Source organism: Thunnus thynnus, chromosome 16, assembly GCF_963924715.1.
Source record: "Thunnus thynnus chromosome 16, fThuThy2.1, whole genome shotgun sequence".
Classification (NCBI taxonomy): domain Eukaryota; kingdom Metazoa; phylum Chordata; class Actinopteri; order Scombriformes; family Scombridae; genus Thunnus; species Thunnus thynnus.
The window spans coordinates 25,372,982-25,393,070 of NC_089532.1; the positions used below are offsets into that span (position 1 = coordinate 25,372,982).

The window sequence follows — 20,089 nt, forward strand, 5'->3', positions numbered from 1 at the left end:
CACACATACTGCAGCCTCAGTTAGTCTCAAGGTAGATTCTGTCATGATATGAACTTCCTCAAGATATGATGTGATATTATGTCTTCATTTGTTTGCATGCATGTGTGTTCATGTATTTTGTAAGTGTGCAACTGATAGCAGTGGGGTTTATTTAAATCAACTGCATGCCTGCGTGTGTGTGTGTGTGTGTGTGTGTGTGTGTGTGTATGTGTTTGTGTGTGTGCATGCATGCAGACTCCGGTCTTGGGGGCTGTGAGTTGACTAATCAGCAAGCCGTCACTCTCGATCTGCTCTGAGCTGCGTGGTGTCTGGAGGCAGCTTAGCCCAAGCGCTCTGTCTCTCTCTCTCTCTCTCTCTCTCTCTCCCTCGTATCAGTGATTGCCTTTACCCCTCTCTCACTCTCTCCCTTATCTCTAGTTCTCTTTTCACTCTCTGTCGCCCCCCACCCCTCCATCTTCGACTGCCTGCACGCTGGAGGCCCTGGCTCTCTGGCCTTTTCCAGCCTGGCCTCTTGTTTGTGAGGGGAAATGATGGTAAACATAAGGGAAACAGCAACCGTCATCAGCCTCACATCAGCCTTTGTCCCCATGTCTCTCAGACCTGGAGCACAAAGGCTTTGGGGTGGACTCATCTGCAGGCTTCGGGGTGGACTCATCTAAAGTCAAAGTCATATGTCTTTTTCTTTACCTGCATATTTTTGGGGAAAGTTTCTAGACTCAGCCCTGAGGGGGAGCTCTGTTGGTGATAATGTTTTTCAAACAAGCATGCTGTCACTTGCTGGAGACCTGCTAGGTTTCTATGCGAAGGCTTTCAAAAGCAAGGCAGACACTTTAACCAGTGGGTGGTGGTGGCTGTATAGCCGCTGACACATTGTTGTCAAAGAAGAACTCACTGTAATATTTAGTGATTTTCTATTACAGAATGAATCTTGGATATGGATGTACATTCCTGTCACCCTAATCATACAGTATTATGTTCTACAATACACACACACACAGGCGGCTCACTCACACACACATACAGTATTATGCTGTATTTGGCAGCAAGGGTATACATAGTATCACAACGGGAGCTCTTGAAGACTAAGGAAGAGTATCGACTCGCAGAGAGGAAAGTAATGAACATCAGCCTACACCTTGTCCACCTACGCATTACAGAGGAACAGGATTATGCAGCACATAGGCTGGACTCTAGGAACACAAGTGTACTGTACGCCAAACCGATGACCTGAATCCTCAGTTTGACAGTTGTCATGCAATTAGCTCTGTCAGTGTGAATGCTGTCTCGACTCAGTTGTTTTCGTGCATCGCGCATTTCATCACTGCAAGTAATTCCATAGATATATCGCGGTAGAGCAGTTGAACTGCAATTAATTCACTCCTTCAGTACTTCCTGCCCAGGCAGACGGATGTACCCTATATACTCACTGCGAAGGAAAACTAGAACCCGAAGTTTGTTCAATTGAAGCTCATTGGTGAACACGGTCGCTCCATTTTAATGGATTGCAAGTGGCATTTTGTGGAAGAATGCTGTGCACGTGCCTTGCCTTACCAGTTTTCCTCGGCTTGTGGGTCAATTTTGCAACCAAGCAAGAATGAATCTATCCCAGATGATTAACTTGGAGGTCTTTGGGTCTTTGTTGGAGTTGAAGCAGTGTCCTCAAATGCCACTGAATCCAACACAACAGTATAAGAAAGACACTGTTTCAGTTTAGTTTGTACGTTTTAGTATATTTCCTATGATTTTTTTTTGCGTATGCTGGGCAGAAGAGCACAAAACAAATATCTCTTTTAAGCCTTAAGAGTTTCTGTGTATTAATAGCAGATAATCCTTTGCAAGGAAAGCGAACGCTGCAACAATCAAAAAAGGTGATGCTTTTGCAGACAGATTTTAAGCCATCAGACAGGTACTGTAGGTAGAGGTCAGACAGTTGACCCTGATTTGAATCAACCTCCCCATCAAATCCATGGATGTCCTTGCTGGAGGGAGGAGGGGGATTTGGCACTGAAGCGGAAATCTGTTCAGACATAGGCTACTCTGCACAGCTAGCGAATGCCGAGATGTTGCTGGTGGGCGCAGAGCTGTGGAGGACGACTGTTACCTGGAGTGAAGCATCCGCGTGGTCTGAGCTCACCACAGTGGACATGTTTACCTTCCTGCATGTGCTGCCCAGCCTCAGGCAGGGGGGAGGAATGCTAGTTGATTTATTTATTTCTTTATTTTAAAGGGGGCAGCCTGTCATAGTCAAAAGGAAAAGAGTGGGAAGGACATCGAGAGCGGAGATGAAGGAGGGATAGTGAAATGCACACAGATGGATGTTGGCAGCTTTCCTCCCGTTTTAAAAGGGCATGTGGTCCTCTTGGGCACTGTTGTAGTGTCTCGTTTTTTGATCGTACCTTGACCTCTGCGTTGTCACCTGTTTGAAGTTGCTTTTACTTGTACCCTCTCAATCAGCATTGGCCTTTGACCTCCCAATGCATAGAATAGTTGTGCATATCGGTTAGGTTAATGTAATGTGGTTGCAGTAAAATGTGTAGGAAACAAAATATTCTGTCCTAAATGTATTATGACTTCCTATCCACCTCTAATTCTACTACATACTGTATACATTTAATACCTTGCTTCATGCTACTCCAGGATTCAAATGACATTTTCCCTTTAATTACAAATATGACCTTTGCTTTGAATAACGTCCTTTTGCGTCTTAGAAGGCTGTTTGTCTTTCCCGTCCTCTCTCTGTAGAGTATGTATATGTGCAGCGGCGGCTTGCCTCTAAACGTCCACACCGATCAGCGTGGAGTGATGCCACATTCGTGACTGAGCCCTCTGCTCTCGCTTCACTTGAGCTTTGTTTCCCCCACAAGCACTCACCCATGTCACCAGCTCCAAAGCGATTGCAGACCGTCTGTGTGTGTGTGTGTGTGTGTGTGTGTGTGTGTGCGCGTGTGCATGCGTGTGTGCACATAGCTGGTGTGTGGTTGGGGTCCTCAACTAGCTGTCATTGATCCAATAGGATGTTTCAGGTGACCCAAGTCTTGTGTACAAAATGATGTCTCTAATGTTCTGTAGTATTGTGTGCAAAAGATGGGAGTATGTGAAATAGTTAGATTTTTGTATGCTGTGGTATCCCAGCAGTCACTTGAATCAAGATCTTAGACTTCATACACTTTCATCATATTATTAAAAGATTAAAAGATTTCACAAATCACAAAGTCACTATCTCTGTTGAGCTAAAGACTCCCTTAAGCTGAAAATTCCCAAGTAGTAGATTCAAAACCTGAAAAATGAACAGGAATATTATGCTCATACAGCTCATAAATAACTACAATTAACAAAAAATAATATAATAATAATATAAATCCTCATAAACTTTACAGCCACGGATCCTCTGGTCAGTTATATTCATCAATTAAAATCCCGAATTTTTCAACCGTACATACTGGCACCTTGACCCTCACCATTAAAAAAAATTAACTGTAAACCACACTTGTTGCTGCTGTTTGCTGCTCAAATCAGCAATGGATGAGTCTAAATGCTGGTGTTTGAGACTGTCAGCACTCTGCGTGCTTAATTGGGTGGTGATGCTTCAGGTGATAAACTTCATGTAAAGACCCACTGAACACAGCTTGAGGTGGTGTAGCGTTCTCCCCCGTTCATTTTCTATGGGAAGTGAGTGACTTGTTTCACAAGGCCTTGTGCGATTCCAGGTGTTGCAGAACTGAGCACCACCGCGAAAACCCTCATTTGCATAAAGTTAACAAATGAGGGCAAAATTCATCTGGAAACGCCACAGTGATTTGTTAAAAAAACAAGAAAGAAAAAGTGACAGTAGCGGTGGGACGGGGAGTTCAGGCTTTACTCGCCTTTGGTTAATGTCTGCGGAGGAGAAGATCATTGCTATAGTTATCTAGCTAGCAAACATTTTCATGCCACAACGACAGGCGACAGAGCAGCAGAGATGGGAAAGCTTTTTATTCACCTCCAGCGGGTTTTCACTGTTTTTATCCATCTGTATCGAGATGTTTCCAATGCGTTTTTAAGTCATCTGACAGAACAGATACTCATTTTAATCAATACAGCTGTCTACACAGGCGACATAATAGCTCACATTTCACTCAAGCTATATGTGCGTAACTGCAGTCTGAGCAGCGTGTCTAAACAGAGGGCATATCAGGTGTGATTTTCAGTCGTTTCAATCAATACAGCTGTCTATTCAGGCTCATTACTTATTATTTACACTTCAAGTATATTTCCTTCCATTCTGATTGTGTTTCGGGCTCTGAGCGCTGCCAAAACACGGGTGACCTACAGTCAGCGCTGTGCCTGAACGCATCCTGTGAGAGACACACAAACAGACCAGTCGCTGCAGCTGCTCTGTTAACATGCTGCTCATGCTACACCTACACACACCAAATTTTACTGAAAGCGTAAAAACACGCTTTGTGTCACGGTTACGCGTTTATAGCACAAGTGAAAGGCGAGCCGTTACGAGGCCTGTGTAGAGAGCTGTGTTGATGAAAATAGAAGCGTATCCGTTCAGTCAGACACGGGTGAGATGTACAACTGAAAAAAAAAAAACGTGGCTGAAACGCTTTCTGTGTAGACACGGCGTCAGTTTGTAGTATTTCCCGTCTTTGTTGGCACACGTTTTCAACACAGTATATGTGAAGGAGTGCTCATCTCTCCAGTGTATCCATCTTTGGATTGGTAAGAAGAAGTTTGGTTTCTGTGCTGTGATTTCTAATTTTCTTATCAAGGAAATGTTTCTTTTGATCAGTGTTTGAATCATTTATGTCCCAGCTTTACTATTATCCATTCCAATGTATTTTCCAGAGGTTACTCAAGTCCAGATTTGTATTTGTACATGTTGAACCTTTTTTGTCCAAAGCCTCTTCAGTGCCCAGCAACTGGTATCCCACTCCCTCAGGTCCCTCCAAACCTGACCTGAGGGAGTGTTGCATTTAGCCCTGGGCATCCCTCTATCCTCGTTTTTTTTTCTTTCTGTGCAATCTGTGCATGCTTCAACAAGAGCACTTACATCTAATTATTTTTACCCTAATTATTTTTGGTCCTGCCCCCCACCCCTCCACCCCTCTACTCCCCCCCCCACACACACACTTTAACCTCTAAGGCTCCACAGGCAGTAACTGAAAGGGGAGGGTCAGCCGTGGGCTCTCGCTCTGTCTTTTTATTTGTTGTGCCAGCGTCACTGACTCGATTATTCCTGTACCTTCTTTTCATTTCCTATTTTGTTTCTTTTATCCAAATATCAACACTTGAATCAGCCTTGAGCAAATGTTGCATTCCTAAACAACACGAGTTTTTTGGTAAATGAGTAAATTGATATAAAAACCACACAAATCAGATAAATTGTGGAAGAGACGTCCACATACTGTAACTGTCTTGGTTGTCTGTGCAAGTTAAAATCTTGATTACATTTGTATATCATTTAAAGCAAAGTGGAGGCCGTGTTGGTCTTCGCTATTCTCATTTTAATAATAGTCCCTGCTTTTATCTTAATACTATCGAAAGTGCTCCAAATAAGCTTCAGGAAACACTTCACAGAGGGGGAGAAAACATGAAAAGTTCCCCCTAACGATCCTCTCAGAACATGCTCCTGACTCTCCTCGGGGCTGTGTTTAACGATGGCACTGTCTTCCACCTCAGTAGCAGGAGGGTGAGAGCGTAGCTCTGACCCCCCCAGGGGCACAGTGGAGAAGCTGAGGACAGATTGAGGGTATTTCTGGGGTTAGTGGGGGAGTGCGGGGCAAGAACGTCGCAATCTCACTGTCTCTGGGCATAAGAGCCGTATCAAAGTCCTCACCATCGTCATGGGGCTGACATGAGTGTTTTCTTGTGTGTGATAATTTAACAGTGGTTGCACCTGAGACTTTTGTTAAGAGTGCTTCATTTTAAAGTTCTTAAACAGTAGACTGAACGTGAGGGAAAGGTTTTGATGGCAGTATTGGTATATTACACCCAAAGTTAATGGCTTCATTTGATGCCATTGGTGTAATAAGCCAATATTTATTTTCCAAGTATCATGTACACAACATTATGTGATGCAACCTTAAAAATCTCAGCTAAACAGATACCTTTTTAATGTACTATTTAGGTTCCACAACCATGGTGCTCAAGGCTATTCACAAATACAGTTTAAAATGTCATTTGAATGATTAACCTCCACTCAAAGCTTCCGCCTCTTTACACAATGTGTTTTTTTTTCTACTGAACTATTCCATTTTGACATCGCCACTAAAAAAAGAAAAGCATCTATTTAACCTCTAGCCTGTTCGAGAGTTTTCTCACTGTTCTAGTGTTAAATAGGTTATGAAGGGATCAAAGAGGAAGCGTCACTGATAGCATGAGGTCAGCTTTTGATTAATTCAGGGGGCTGATTAAGTAGGTGTTGTTTGTTCAAATCAATTGATTTTACCAGCCCACTCTTAACCTCTATGTATTTCTGTATTGGCTGATATTGTCTGTCTCCAAGTCAGGTTTTAAAATAGATCAACAACTTTAACAGCAGTCCGTGATGGCTTGGTAATGAACTCATTTACAGTAAAAAAAAAATGGAAATGTTATTTGAGCAGTAATCTGAGGCATGTTTGCACACTGATGTTGATGAATGCTCGTCATTCAGTTCTAATTGAGTTTAGAGCTAAATTCATCTATTGATATATTTTTGTCGTTAAACTGAGCGTGGAGAATAATGTATCACTTCTTTAAGATTAATGAATCTCATAAGTTTAGGGTAGAATTTGAATTCATGCATTGAAATGAGTTGATTCATAGTATTTATTATGTTGCAGTTATTGTTTTGAAGCAGAATATGCATATTGCCTTCAATCACATGCAGTAGTGTTTCTCTAGAAAACCCAAGAAAAGAAAAATCTAAAAATGTATAGAACTAAGGTGACAGACATTAAGGTACCAGGAACTTGACCGAGCCCCCGGTAATGGTGCTTTGGGTTTGTGGTGACTGTGGTGTGATGAAGAGTTGGACTTGCAGGTCACATGACATTTGTGTCCAAATAGAACCATTATCATTAAACATCTGTAAAAAGTAAAAAAAATATTGGGTATCGCACATAAAAAAATACTTTTAGTATAACAATTTGAGCCATTAGGTCAAATAAAGTTGTATCAGTGTAATATTTCTGTGCTGTTCGTGAAGGACTCTTGCACATGTAGTATGACTTAGGGCTGCAACTAATGATTATTTTCATTATCAATCTATCAAATGGAGAAAATGCACATCACAGTTTTGCAAAGCCCAAGCCCACGTCATTGGTTTTGTTTAACCAAGAGTCCAAAACTTAGATATCTTAAGTTTACAATTATATAAAAGTTGGAACAGGAGAATATTTAGCATTTTTTCTTATTAAATGACTTAAATAATGATTCAGATATAAAAATTGTTGTAATATATTTTCTAATCAATGAACTAGTCAATCAATCAATTGTTTCAGCTCAACTATGACCCCAAAAAACGTAGAACCCTGACGAATTTCTTTTGGCCATCAATGAGCAACTTTCATTGAAATGAATGGGACGCAATCTTGGAAAATAGTATTCTGTTCTCTTAATACTCACATGGATGGAATGTAATCTTTTAGATAGTTGTACATTTTAAGTATTAACTCATTTGGTTTAAAGGTAAATTGGGATTTGTCAGGTAATTCCAATGTTTTTCTTGTTTCGTAGGTCATGTACACTACACAAGTCTACTCTTTCATAACACATGTTGTTGGCAATCAAATCTTTCACTGGCAAAGACAACAAAATCCCCTGATTTGTAACATGTCTTCATAACCGCATGACAATATTGTACAAGTTCCACTGCAATAGTATGAATCTTCTATAACTCATTTAAAACTATCAGGATTACCAGACCTTTAACAGAACATCTGCAGATTGCAGCCATATCACATTAAACCATGACAAACAGTAACATTTTTACACTTTAAAAAGAAAAATTGTAAAAATTCTTCAAGGTTTGCATTTATAGTTCCATGATTTTCAGTCTTATCAATCTCAGCACCTGACTACTCTTTAGGAAAAAAAACACTTTAACTCAACACCTCCTCCTCACAAAGCCCAGATTAAGGCAGCTGGAGAATGACACAAAGCCACTTATTCGACGGCCTACACCGCTGAATCACCGTTGGCGACGAGCACCTTTTGGGTACCTCAGGCCAACATACATGCTTGTTTGTGTGTTTGTCCAAATTTTCCTTTCTTCTTCTTGTTGTTGTTGTCCATTTTTTTGTTTTTTTGTGTGAAGACTTGGCTACCTAAGAGATTAGCCACAAACCTCATCAGCCTGCAGCAGCTGCGGTTACCTTGCCTTTCCGGTTGCCACATAATTGTTGCTCCTTTCCCAACCGCTCATGAGGCTTTCGTTGTTGCGGTTTTCTGTCCAGCTTACGTCCCCCTCTGCGTGGCAGTTGAGCTTTTGGAGAAGTCGTGGCTGAAGATAGCCCGCTGCATCACATGATGAGTCTTTCACAATTCTCTGCACAGACCTAGAAAACAACATTGTGGCCACTACACACACACACACAAAGGCACAGTCACATACCTATACTCATACACTGACACCATATGAACAAGTGAATGTGACAAAGGAGGCTGTGGCTGTAACATCATCAAGTGTGACCACAACTCCCATCATTAAAAATCCATTAAGGCAGTGATTAAAATGGCCTTCAGTCAGTCATTACAGCTGGTTGTGCTGCTCACTGTGTCATTCGCTGTGTCATGACCAAAACAGAAGATTCAATGGCGTTTTTGTCTCCCGCACACTTTGAATGTCTTACTCCTCTGTTGGTTTGACCTGTTGGTTGTGGTTTGTACCACATGGCTTCACATTGAGTCAAAAGAGTTGTTGTCACTTGACTAAGAGTGAATTGACCAAAATTAGCTGCTTCTGCATGATCCAGCTTAAAAGACAATCACTCTAGCAGTTCTGGTGATCATATGACAGATGGAAAAACAAAAAAATTACCTAATGGCCACCTTCCATCCATTACCCTTTTGTCTTTCTATTCCTGGCTTGTCTGTTACTCTGAGAGAAAGCTCGGGCCTGTGCGTGACTGTTGAGTATTTGGTGCCAAAGCAAGTGGTTGTAATTTGTGGCCTTGCCGTGCCCTTGCACGGTAAACACTGACTAAGAGCTCAGGAATCTTAAGAGCTATAAAATAATTGCAGGTTACTCCCATAATGCCCAGAGTGTGCTGCTCCTTGCTTCAGCTCTGGCTTTTCAGTCTCATCTCTTTTTTTTTTTTTGTTAAGCCTCTACTGTAGCTACACAAAAAAGTAGTGCTTTTTCTGCTCTATCTACTCTACTGTCAAGTATTTTGTCTGCTCATCGCCGTAGTTACCTAAGAACACAAAGAACATTATTTTGTCTGTTAAGCATCATGAAGGTTTAGCAAATGGTTACTGATCTTTCCAGGATGAAGTAGTCCTGTTTTTTTAAATTTCAAGCAAAGATTCAACTCTGATCATCATATTGTTAATTACAGTAATTAAGGATTGATAGAAACGGGTACAACATCTTTCATTTCCTATATAAACGGCCACTATATCGCCCGTTTTTCAATGAATGTGATAAAAGACGACAGAGTTGCTCGAGAAGATTTGAAATTTACATTTATTACTACCAGTTCTTCAAACGCAAAGCCAATCTTCAGCTGTGTTTTGAATAAATTCAGGGTAAACCAAAGCATATCAAGATGCATTCATTTTGTTTTCACTGTGCTTTTGAAAGTCCTGTTGCTGAGTGATGGCATATCTGTATAGCACTGAGACATGGCATTTAGTAGGAAAGCAAGTTGCCCAAAAGACATCGTCAAGTAATTGCCAGTTTGGGCTTCACTAATGCAGTGTACGACTGAAATCTGAAAAGGCCAGCCAATGCTTCCACGCAGATAAACAATTATGTGGCTTTTAAATGGTGGATGTATTATAGCTTGGTATGCTCTTGAAGATGAATTTAAATGTCAGGCGTAACGGCTCTAAAACAGAAATAAGAAGTGAGTGTTCAAATATGATTTTTTTTTACACTTAATATCTTTATATCTTCATGTTAAAAGTATAATAAAAGCATGATCACTTGTTTTATCAGTCGATGTATATTTCCAGTAGCATGTGGCAATAAAATGATCATACGATACCAATTATGAGTAACATTTGCTCTTTAATGACTTTGAGTCCAAACTGATGGCAGGAAATGCACACTCCTCTTCTGAGTTTGCTGACACAGCAAACTGAAACTCTGCAGTTGCAAAAGAGAAGGATACAGTGGGTCGGTGGGATGTGGGTTATTATCTAACGTAAGTGTTTCGTCAGACGTTGTGTGGATTTCAGGGTGAAGAGATTGAGCCTCTGTATAGACACTATCAAATGCTCTTTACTACTATTTGGCTGTAATATTTATTTATATTAGTATTTAAATTGATATTTCAATTATAATACATCATCCATTCATTGGGAATACATTTTTGTTATTTATAATACTTCAAATTTTCATGAAATAAAGCCCTGTGTCTGATACTTTACTTTACTTTGTACACAATTTAGAAGCTATAAACTATAAAAGCCCTTTTGTCATCAAGATGAGCTTTCAAAATGTTCTAGGACCGCTCTACTAGGACGAAGCGTGTCCTTGTAAACAGCTGGCATGAACGAGTTAACGTTGAGTTTGTATCAACAGCCTACAGTGTGTTAAAAAGAAGGATATTGAGTTTGCTGTACCTGTGGCTCACTGATTGAAGTCTGTAATTGTTAGTAATTGAGCTTCGTTGTTGGAGGTCCAGAACTTTGTATCTGATTCGTCTTGTTCACAAGCTCGGTGTATTTGAGAACCCTGCTGTGATTGCTGCCAGGTGGTTTAACATCTGGTCTTCCACATCTTCCGGCCGTCTGAGAAAATGTCACACAACGAGAAAGTTTAAAGGGCGTCTGGATGAAGCTGCTCTTCTTAATAGTAAAATGCTTTCATCTCGCTCGTGTTTCAGGCTGTCACGAAGAGAGCACAGCACAGCCGTACGACGGCCACGCTGAAATCAAAGGACACCTGTGCGCTAGCGTGTAAACACATAATGTTGGAGGATAGCTGACACAGATGCACGCAGTATAATATTTGTAATCATTAGTGCATCAACCCAGTCTCACATCAAAATGTGTAATAGCTACGTTGGTCTACAGGGGTAAGAGGTATTAGTTTCACAGTAATGGCTCTTAAAATTGTGAGATGCCTACTTTGTTTTTTATTTTTCTTTTCTATTGGCCTGCATCCACATCATGTGACTGTCAAGTTTCAGCAAAAATGGCTGCCATTCCTTTTATTCTCAGTGGAAAATGCAACATTTTAAGATATTTTCGGCATTAAAATACGTTTTGATGACATTTCTAGCGACAAATGTGCATTTTATTGTCATAAACTTTGTTCAGTGAACGTATGTGATGTTTAGTTTGTTAGTTATTACGAAGATTTTTTCAGGCTTTTCATCATTTCTATGGTGGTTGCTATGGATGCTGCTATTGCTGAAACCGCATAGTTACATGTTGTTTGACTCATTGTCTTTGTGCTTGTTATTTGTGTTATTTTATGTAACTGTTTGATGATCACGTGACGTGGACGCAGGCCAATAGAAAATAATAGGCCAAAAAAAAAACATAGGCATCTCACAATTTTAGAGCTGTTATTGTGAAACTAATACGTTTTTTCGCTGTGGCCCAGTGTAGCTATTACACATTTTGATGAGAGACTGGGTTGAGTGCATGTGACTGATTTCTGAGGCCTCTCTGAAAAAGCACCTGCTGGTATGAAAACATCACATTCCTGCTTCCACTACAACAGCAGCGGTCAAAAGATCAGCAGTCCGATCCCCAGCTCCTCCAGTCGGCATGTCCGCAAGATACTGAACCCTAGACTTGCTCCCAAAAGCTGTGCCATAGCTATGTGAGTGTGTGTGTGTGTGTGTGTGTGTGTGTGTGTGAATGATTAGAAAGTCCTCCTGATGTGCAGGCACCTTGCATGGCAGCCTCTTCCATCAGTGTATGAATATGTGTGTGTGAATAGGTTAATGTGGCATGTTGTGCAAAGCGCTTTGAGTGATCGGAAGACTAGAAATATATAAATGCAGTCCATTTACCATTTAATGAGTCAATTTCTTTCTAGTTTGGAACAATCGTATCATCAATCTAACTATTCCTACTTATTCTGAGCTCTACTTTCTCGAAGATTTGCAGAGTTCTTGGCTTTTATGTCCCTGTGAACTATGTTACCAAGGCCCCTACTTAATTGCATCACCCAAAAGCAGATCCCTATCTTAACTGACATTTATGATGTACAAGAGGGATGTATGACCTTCAGTACTGCACACAGAACTGCCATTATTAGATGAAATTAAATGCCCTCAAGTGGTTTCTCCCTCTTATCCCATGTTCTTCCCACCTTCTGCTACATTTTCCCTCCTGGTGGGGAGTGTTTAACTGTTACCTGTGCAAGCTTATGTTTCATATGCTGTATGTTAACCAATCATGATGAAAAAGATATGAGTCACTTTGTTTTGTTCTTTATTCTATGACGACTTGGTATTATATCCAAGAGCAACAAACACTTTATTTTATAAAGCCACATATGAAATATTGGCCTTGCAGAACAACTGTGCCTAGTTGACATGCTTTCACAAAGTGCTGTACCATTCCATAAAGATTTCAATAACTTGCAAGCTTTTGCACTGAAGCGTTTTAACCGATCAAACAAGTGACCTAAATTAAAGTGTGAGTGTTCAGTGTTTGGAATAACATTGGAACCTCGCCTAAGAAAACATTAAAGGAGAGTGTAGTTCTTTGGAAGTCCCAGTTCCGCTTATCTGGAAATTTCCTAGTTATATTGAAAAATGTTCTTGGCAAATGTGATACAAAGTGTGTAAATAAGGAATTGTTTCAGCCATGATCTTACCGAACTGTCATAGCATGGAGGTAAACCACATTGTAGTCATTAATCATACTGATCTAGTGGTGTGTTGTGTGCAAAAGTCATGAGAAGTATGAAGTCATTATAAATAAACTGCAAAGTATGACTTCAACAAATTGCCTGGAATAGATATGACAGCATGTAGACCAGTGGATATACTGTACTGTAACTTTGGTCTTGAGCCTAAAAATAGAAAGCCCATGGAAACCAGAAAGTACTTCATCCATGTTCTTGTAAATATCAATTTGTGATTAATGGAGCCCACACCCTGAAACACCTAGCGAGCCAAATGTAAATATTTGAACTGGATCTTTGGGTTATGACATAACTGTTACTGTTCAACTCCAGTAGCTGCTGGCTTAACTTAAACTGTGTGTGGTTTCTGAAAAGACATCTCTGGCTGTATCAAAAGTTAAACCAAGCAAAGAAGTTTGTTTTTAATTCAGTTTTATTTTATTTCATGTGCTTGTGAAGAATTGTATATAACATATGTGTTGCCATTGATGTATTTATCAGGAGTTGGCATGGAGGTATTTTACATCTGCAGTTCTTAACAGGTCACAATTAAAACATACATATAATGACTTACAACACTAAACAAACAGGATGGAACACATAATGATATAAAACAGCAGAATATAACTTACCATACCAACAGGAAGTGTGAGGACTGTGTGGGCATGTGCAGATGGTGCTTGTTGTGTTGTGTTGCACATGTCGGGGCAGGGCAGGAGTGGAAGTAATGCGGCAGGGTTGCAAGCATAACATGTTGGAGCTAGATCAGCTATCAGGCTAACAATAGAATTTCATAAGTAAACAAGACTAAAGCCCCAAACATGATTCTTGCAAGTATGCATGACAATGCATGAACCACTCGGCGCAAACATGTGACCCTTGTGAACATATGAAAAGTGCACTATTTCTGTGGAGGACATCAATCCCTAGTCATCAAGGAGGCGACATATGCTAGTTTAAGATAATCAGAGAGTCTCCATGGCCACTGGGGATGGGTATCATTAGGATTTTATCACTACTAGTACTCTTATTGATACTCCTTATCGGTTCAGTTCATGATCGATACTCTTATCAGTTCTTTTTTATTACTAAAGAATTGCTACAGGATTAGGATTCATTTATATTTTAAATATGACTAAATATTGTTTTTAGAGCAGTAAAAGTAATGTTTACAACAGCAAAGTTACTATATAAACTCAATAATATCTCACTGGAAACGAATCTGAAATGTCAATCAAATAAATAATATTCCTGACATCAAAATAGTGAGTGAAGTTTAGAAAGGGAGGAGGGGAGCAGCCGTCTCAGCCAGCAGCTTTGAAGAATTTGCCAAATTTTAAGATATTTGGCAAACTAAGATAAACTGTTAGGCTACATACAGACGGCTTTCATTTCAGTTTGTTCATAACAATTCGCTATTAGCTTAAGTAGCGCACTGTGGTTGTTTAAACATACCGGTGGTGGACGGGAGACTGCTAAGCAGTAATAAAAAAAATAAAGCAAAACAAAATGTCGCATTTCTACATGTTTATGCTTGTTGAACAAGTGTTTTGATAAATTATTTACTGGCTTTTTACTCGCCAAGGTTTTATCGTAATTACAGTAACGAGCTTAGTTGTTGTCAATGCCTCGCTGCTTGGCTATCCACTGTGTTTGTGTGTGTGGAGGAGTTAAGTCCTGCCTGTCAAACATCGACACAAAGAGCAGCGGACAGAGAGGAGACCAGAAATGACACCAAAAGCGTAAAAAAGTGCAGATAAAGAGCCGACCTTAAAATACCCCTGGTTCTTAAAATTTTAGAACCGGTTCCAATTCAGAACCAGATTTCAGGTGGCATCCCTAATGACCACAGTAGTAAACGAACATGGCGTCTGTTGAGGAATGTGTACTGGTGTACTTTTTACTGCACGTAAGAAAAAAAAAAGAATACACAGAAGATGCATTGTGCAATCTGGTCAGCACGATTGTTTTGAGCGGAAGTGAACCCAAAACGAAAGGGGTCAGCTTTCTTTTGTTGTTTCATGCTATAGCGACCTTAGCTGCAACACTCAGACTGCAGCTTGTGTTGCGTTAAGAATTTCCAGGTGGGACACTACAGAATGCAATGACGCGTGAAATTGAGCTTGTGTAGCTTGAAGCTTGTATTTGGATGGAGCATGTTTGGGGACCAAGAGTCTACAGCCATGCTAGTGGCTCTGTGACACTACACTTAGGAACAGTGGTGCTTTGAGCTAAATGCTAATGTCAGCACACTAACATGTATACAATAACAGTGCTAACAATGTTTTAGGATGTATCATTTTTATGTTCCCCATCTTAGTTTAGCGCGTTAGCCACAAACACAAAGCACAGCTGAGGCTGATGTCATTAGTTTTGCAGATATTTAGTCATAAACGAAAGTACTGGACAAATTGTAATTTTGACTTGAGCTAGAGGAAAAGTGAGGGGATTTCCAATGTGGTTTACAATTCATCTCGAGGGGAACATGACTGTAGGCCAAATTTCATGGTAATCCTTCCAATAGCTGACTGGGCATTTCACTCAAAACCGCAAGTCATCCTCATGGTGGCGCTAGAGGAAAAGTCAGGGGATAAGCCAAGTCATTAGGATACATGTTCTGAGAACTGTAATTGTACAAAAGTGTGTGTCCATCCATCCAGTAGATGCTGAAATATCACATAAAATTTGACCTGCTGGTGGCGCAAAAGGAAAAGTCAGAGGATCATCAAGAGTCATGAGGTTTCATTCTCTAGACACCATTGATATCTGCACCAAATTTCATGTCAATCCATCCAGTAGTTGTTGAGACCAATTCAACAGAAAAACCATTCATGGCTTTAACACTATATTCTTGTTACCCTCCGTCATTTTCCTTGCACTCACCACCTGCCTCACAGCATTCCTCCTACTCTGCTGCTTAATGTGTTTCACCATGCAGTTATGAAAACAAATATATGTGCAGCACTTCCTGAACGACAGGTAAATCCCACACTCTCAAAATGAAATCAAAAGTGCAAAAGTGCAGTTCTTAAATTTGTCATCTGTCGTACTTAAATTCAAATGACTGAGATGTGTAGCAAATATTTGCAGACTGGGTCCAAGTTTGAGTGAGCTCTCTACCTTTTTCACTCTTGTTAGTACATAGTGTTTAGTGACCTCACATAATCCCTGGCATAGCTCCACCCAAGTTCAGCCTCAGCAGGCGTCTAATTAACCTAAGTAGCTAAAAACACCTGCACACTTGTGCAAGGCCTCCAAACGGACTTTATATTCAGATATAACCTGTCATGTTGATTTCATTTGTGTCCTTGAAGCTTCGCATAAGCAATAAAGTAATAAAGCCACAAGTGTAAATGTGACAAGGTCATATGGTTTAGTTATTTGTTTAGATATAGGTGGCAGTTGCTTTGTGTGTTGGTGTCTTCGCCTCCGTCAGTGCACTTCCATCCACTGACCCATGACTCGCGGCAACAACTCTGGTGCTGCGTTGACAGACGGGTTGCCAGAAAGGTCGTGCCCCGAGGTGAAGGAGTCAGGCATTCTCCATCATTCCTTGTTGTGACACATGACTAGTGGCACCAGAGCCTCGCAGCATGATGAGGTGATAAGCAAAAACAGAAAATGTGAGCTCCTTGACCTTTTTATTTCTTTCACTTTCTCTTTGCTTTATGACAGCTTGGATCTTCACGCCTGTGTTTTCCTGTGCTCCTCCTTTCCGTGTTCTTCTCTCCCTCATTTTATTTTGTAAGGCACTGCAATGCTAAGCTGGTAACCTTCATCAGAGGTGGGAACTCATCAGAGACACCTTGGTGCTCTAGCATCCCATTGATGATGACACACTTTTGGCCTATTAAGTCTTGCTGTATTATATCATAACTAGGTGTGCGAGCATATGCAGTGACTAATGCCACAGAATGCCTCTGACGCCGGTGAATTGATAATTGTTTGCAAATGATAAACAACATATTCCTCACTGAGTCACCTCTTGCGTCACGATGCCATGGCATGCATGCAGTCCAAACATATTTACACAGCATGTCTCATCTTGATGATGATGATGACACTTGGGGCCATTTGTTTTTATTTGATTGTCTTTTGTAATGAGTTTTTTGATTGCTTCTTAATGTTTTAGTATGTTAACTCAGTGTCTCAGTTTTCTATGGAGCGTACACATTACTTAAACAATTCTATTTTTGCCAGTTGAAAAAAAAAGCCCATCCCCCCCCCCCCCCTTATTGATGTTCTTTACATCCCTGTGAGTAAATATAAATAGATGAAGCAGTCATCTTCTATATCAGGAAATGATGAAATGTCATGTGCCTTTCAGAAGACATTGGAAGCTTCCGTCACCTCTCTTTGAAGTGAGGAAGTAAATGGCAAAAGATTATTTAGAGAGAGGAAGGAGAGCACCTCAGCCTCCTCTGAGGAGTGGAAATAACAGCCTTAGGATGGGTGGTAAGAGAGCACGGAGCTCGAATCTCTCTCCCTAATGCTCCAGTGACCCCAATATGACTCCCTGATACCAAAGGTCATGCCCGCCTCTTGTCTCCCTCGGCGAAACTGCGATCCGCAATCCCCCTCCCAATCCCTCCACCCCAACCCCCCCATCACCACCCACACTGCGTCTCCAAACGAAGATTCCCACCCACCTGCTTGTACCCCCAGCTGAGCATCACAGGATTGCAGCATTACAGTCTCAGGAGAACCCCCCCCCCCCACTCCTCCTCCTCCTCCTCCTCCTCCTCCTCCTCCTCCTCTTCCTCCGTCCCCCCACACTTCTCCACGCCTCCATGGAATTACTTCCATCTGGCCTACTTTCCGCCCTCGCTCTATATCAAGTTGTACACTATCTATATGTTGTTTTTCTGTAACACCTCCAAATGTTCTTCCTCCTAATCCTTTGTCTTTTTTTTTTTTTTCTTCTCACTTCAACCTTGATGTTATTCAGCTTTCATTTAACGCTCAGTTCCTTGTCCTTCTGTACTCCTGATTCTGCCTTCTGTAGGCATTTTATTAACACATTGGTGGCTTCAGGGTGAAATTGTGTCCCTGTATGTTGCCTGTCTGCGCTCATTTGTGTGTCTCGGCCTTAGCTTACTCTCGGCTTACCAATGACTTCAAAAAGCCCCACGATGAAGAAAAATCTGACTATCTCTGCTGAAGTGTCCCTTTTCCTTTCCTTTTCATTCCTCCATAGCGTTATATAAAAACACAAATGTAATTAATAGTTTCTAAGCAGTAGACTTTAAAAACGAGTTTAACAGACTTGACAACAAACATCCAATTTTCTATTCGTAAATCATTTTAAATGTCTTTTAAAATATGATATATTACATTATTTGAACCAGCTTACACCTGTTGGAAAAACCTCTAAGATACTCTGATGTTACATTCAAGGTGTCTTTAGATACATCACATCTTTTAGAGGTAACCACAAGAAGGATATGTGGGATATTTTTGTCTCTTACAGCTCCCATGTGGTAGCACTTATTACAGTCATGTATTAACACAAGCAGTAAAGATTGCAGTTAATCTGCTATTGTCAGCAGTCTTCAGTTATAAATATCAAAGTACTGCTGTATCATTCATTCAGATTTGATCGTCTAGACCTTCCAAGACGTTAAAAATATGTGCTGCGGTTCATATAAGGTTGATTAAAAGAAAAACAGACGTGACTTTGGAGGAGTGTATTCAAATATCAAAATATTTTTCAAGCTAAAGGAACAAAAGCATTTCCTTGCTCCTCTCATGGAGCAGCAGGCATGTTGAACTGCATGTCAAATATAGTAAATGTACAATTACATTTGATAACCTTTATGAAGGCTGAAGTGATTATTTTTGTCCATCTGCTGTATATCTGTATGTGTTTGGGTGGTGTCTTCTGTGCTCATGAAAACGTATTTTTTGTCACGAGCTAAATGATTTGTAATGTCAGTGAGTGTCTATATTTCACGGTTGTTTAGGCCCGACATCCCATTGGTCTCAGATAAGGGTAAAGGGCTGGTTCAAAACGCCAGAATAGTCTCATTAACAGTGCAGTGGGAGAAAAACACCCTGGAACACTGTTAGTGAAGCAATATTAATGCAATTACAATTATCACCCCAGAAAATGCCACAATAACTAAACCAATGTGTTGAGCCCTTTGCTGAAAGTCTTGTTTTCAACTATAAGTTTCCAGTGAATGCCAGTAGCTTTTCTTTTTATGTCAAGTGTCCAAAGTGAGATGAGAAAAAAAAGATAAGATAAGATCTAAAGATGTTGCACACAATGCTATCATGGCAAGCTGTAGAAGTCCAATGTCACTTGACTTATAGGCCAATCTGTATTGTGTCATCAGTGCGAACACACAACATGTGTCCATTCATTTGTCGAGAAACACAGGCACACAGTTATCCACATGCAAACACACATACTTGACTCACCCTTGTGGCTTGAAGCTCTAGCATCACACACTTAGGACTCACACAGACAGTACAGAGAAGGCCGTGACATGCTATCTGTGACACACTATCGGTGACACTTGGCCACAGTCACACATATGACTCGTGTTTTAGTGAAACATGATCAGCTCGCTTAAGTGTCTCGTTGGTACATCCATTGGTCATCTGCCAGTTATTGTTGCTAAGAACTTAAAGATTTTGGCTTGTGGCCCAGATCAAGACAAAGAGGAGTATTTGAGGAGAAAAGTAGATCACTTCATTGATAAAACGCCATGTGTTAGATCACTCTAACTTAAAGTTCTGACTGTATTACAATGTATACAGTACACACATTTTTGGATCTTTTCCAATTTGATTCTATATGCATTTTCTGTCTCACATTGAATGACTCGTATTGACTGTACTGTTGGCCCAGCTGGTTGTATTAACCTATATTTCACCCATGGTTATGACTCAGTGATATGTGTCTCATTCAATCTCATTTCCAAGCAGTGGATGCTACAGTAAGCGTGTGGGTTTTTGGGGTGGAGACACTAGTGGTTAATTCTTTTGCAACGCACTGCACTTGTGACTTATTTCCAGTTGTTACAGCTTGTTTTGTTCGCCTGATATTGGATTAGAGTTACTGACTGAAAAGCTATG

General features: G+C 40.6%; 1 protein-coding gene across 1 annotated transcript in view; it reads left to right on the plus strand.

Annotated features, from left to right (window-relative positions):
• babam2 (BRISC and BRCA1 A complex member 2) overlaps window positions 1–20,089 on the plus strand; it is a 79,773-nt gene that overhangs the window by 26,060 nt on the left and 33,624 nt on the right. The gene's annotated exons all lie outside the window — the stretch shown is intronic.